Here is a 3333-nt window from a genome sequence, read left to right as displayed (position 1 = left end):
CCACCGCGACCCCTCTGTGCAGCCGCCATGGCCTTGGGCTCCCGGAGCCTCTGCGGGGTTGGGGTGCGGGGTGCCGTCAGCGTGACCAGCGCTGAACCAGAGTTCTCCCCGCAGCTGCTCCGCGCCCGTGGGGGGCTGGGGGGCGGGAGGGCGGGACTGTGAAAATGGCGGCCTTGGTTCCCAAGGCCCGGTCGTACTCCCCGACCTCGCGCCCGCCGCGACTCCGCGGCCCACGGCAGCCCACGGGAGCCCCCGCTTCCGAGCGCACAGCCCCGAGAGGCCTTGAAAGGGAGGGGCCGCGCGGGACACACAGGCCCGCTGCGTAGGGCTGAGGCTCCCGCGAGGGGCGGGGGCTGGGGGCGCTGGGGCTGCGTGGCCCGGTGCCCCCTCCTCTTGGGAGGGGGCGCGCTGGCGGAACCCTTAAGCTTCCCCAGGCTGGGTGCGGTTGCTGCGGGGTCTGTGGGCTAAGTAGGTGGATTCGTGAGGTCTAGCCCGGGGCTCGGCATTGCTATCCTTAGTGAGCTCCCCCCATGGAGGGCCTGGGAACCTTGGGGCGGAATCTTGTTTGCGAGTGCTCGGTAGGAAGTGAATTTCGAGCTTTTCTGGCTAAGTGAGAAGGCAGGCAGCTTTTCTCTCCTCGAGCAGCTACCTACCTGGCAAGTTGGTAAAATTTGCTGCACAGTCAGGTCAATTTGGAGAGGACGAGTCTGAATGTTTGTCAGCGTTTCTGTGCCTTGCGTATAGTTAGTATGGTTCATCAGCAAATGTGTTGTGCTCTGCGTGCCCCACTGACCTGTTCCTTTTGCCGCCGAGCTCTTTAGAATGGTATGTAAACCTGAACACAGAAGACTTAATACAGGTACTCCCTCTGTTTAACAAGGGCAAAGCTTCAAATTAAAAAGAAAAAATCAACGAGTAGTAGTTTCTGATTTAGCTCTCAATTTTAATGGCAAAATGGAATGGCAGTGAGCTTCACTGCCCTCTTTGTTCATGAGTTTTAGAGATTCTGGATTGAGTTTCTTACATGTAAAATTTAGTAGTAGTTATGTGCATTTTTTTGTTTTTAATAAGTCACTTATATCTAAACTAGGTTTAAAACTAAAGCACCAGCACTCAGGAGAACTCAGCTTGTAGATAAAGCCCCTGTCTTCTGCTTGGAGTTGGATTGTCCACAGATTCATTTATCTAATGATTATAAATGTTTTGACAACAGTCTACAGAGATTACCAAGTTTCAGGTTATCACAATAAAGTATCATGGGAAACATACTTTCCTCTGAACATTGAGATAGCACTTGGGAGTTCTTGCATATGCAGGAACAACTTTTCAGGGGAAATCCAGGACAGTTCCTCACTTATGAGAGCCCATCATGTTCCCCCAGGCTCACAGCCATAGATACAGTTTAGAAAAAGCATCAGAGATCTCATGGTTCCCAAGTCTTAGAATACTCAGTAATCAGGACAATCAGTTCTTTGTCAGTTGAGGGAAGAGAGATTACTGTGGGTTGCTTTCTTGACCCCAAATACCTTAGTCTACCTCTTTGGGAGGAGGTAAGATGTTTTAATTTCAGTTTGCCTGAAATTCTAATAATACAAATGAACTAAATACTCAGGCATGTGATTGCTCTCTTTTCAATATATAGTCTTCAAATAGGAATCCACTTAAGTGAAGGGTATATGGATGTTCTCAAAGAAAGTCAAGTAAGAGCTTGCATTGTTTTGGGTGTTTGCAATAGACTTTGCAGGGAAGAACTGCAATTTTGCACCCCACTTAGTTTTTTACTATTTTGTATCGCTGTGTACTTGGAAAGAAGGATGAGAGGACAACAAAAACTACAATATAGGGTGACTTGAAGATATGTCCACAAATTCTGTGATGTACTTCCCACAAAGAGGTGCTTAGTTGCTTTATTCTTTGTTATTGAATGTGGCCCACAATGAATAGAATGTAGCAGAAGTGACAGTGTATGAGTTATAAGACTAGGTCATAAAACATACTGCAGCTGCCTTCGTGGTTCCTCTCTTGGATTACTTGTACTGGGATAAATCAGAGCCACCATCTGAAAGCATGATGAACTCAACCCCATAGAAAGCCCCATGTATAAGGAATTAAGGCTTCCTGCCAACAGCCACATGAGTGAGTGGTGCTGGAAGTAGATCCTTCAGTATCAGTTATGCCTTCAGATGGCGGAAGCCTGGCTGCGTTGACTGAAACCTCATGAGAGCTCTCTTCCAGATGACCCACACAGACAATGAAATAATAAATGGCTATTATTTAAATATGCTAAGTTTGGGGATAGTTTGTTACCCAGCAATAGATAACTAATATACCAACTAAAATATCAATTTTATATCAGGAAAGACATTCTTATTCACTTATTACATGGACTTTTGTTCCTAGCCCTGGCCTTAGGCTGGTGACATGGTTTCTACCACTGAACATTACAATGGGCTAAATTTCTGTGAATAGCCTTGGACTGTAACCACTGTTTGTGACCTTATTTTTCTGTTTTTGGAGTTTATAACAATAGGCAAATGAACTTTTGAAATATTCATTATAATCTGAGTTGCCTGCAGTTCTGCTAGCTAGTGCTCAATATGCCATTCTTGTCAGTATGAAGAGCTTTTTTCACGTACATGGGGAAGTGGAAAACTTGCCAGGCATTTAGCCCATCTGTTACTCAGGTAACCTGTTATATACAGAGATTGTTTTACATAACAGCCAAGTTTGACCTGTCAGTTCAATTGCAAGACATAGACATAAGGCATTTTATATCAAAACCTGTTTTCTGGTTCAGATATGTGTTATAAAAAATGACAGTACCAGGTACACTGTAGAAGACCCAATTTATATTAGCTTATTTAATCCTTACAACATCACTATAAAGAAGAGAGTCAAATCATGAGTCTTGGAGTTAGACTGCTTGTGTCTGACTGAAGACTCCCCCATTTATAGCTGTATAATTTCTGGGTAGCTATTTCTTACCTATTAAATGATAATACCTGCTTCACTGGGCTGAGGTAAGAATGAAATGAGATAATACTTGTGAAGCATGTACAACTTAGCATACTTAGTTTCTAGCGCATAAGAAGTGCTCAGTTGATGCCAACTATTACTAATTTTTAAGTAGATCAAGGCTGGAAGCTGGGGAGGTTAAGTAATTTGGCCAGGGCCATGCAGCTAGCCAACACAGCAGGACTGAACTCTAAATCAGTTTGGCTTCAGAGCTCAAACTTTTAACCATTGTTCTGTCTCCATGGGTTTCTTTTTATACACAAGGGGAAAAGGTCTATAGAAAAGAACCTAGACTTATGATGTTCTGTCTCCGTGGGT

Source organism: Condylura cristata, unplaced genomic scaffold, assembly GCF_000260355.1.
Source record: "Condylura cristata isolate star-nosed mole 26May11 unplaced genomic scaffold, ConCri1.0 scaffold00023, whole genome shotgun sequence".
NCBI lineage: Eukaryota > Metazoa > Chordata > Mammalia > Eulipotyphla > Talpidae > Condylura > Condylura cristata.
The sequence above is the reverse complement of the archived record's forward strand: the minus strand, read 5'-3'. Positions refer to the sequence as shown.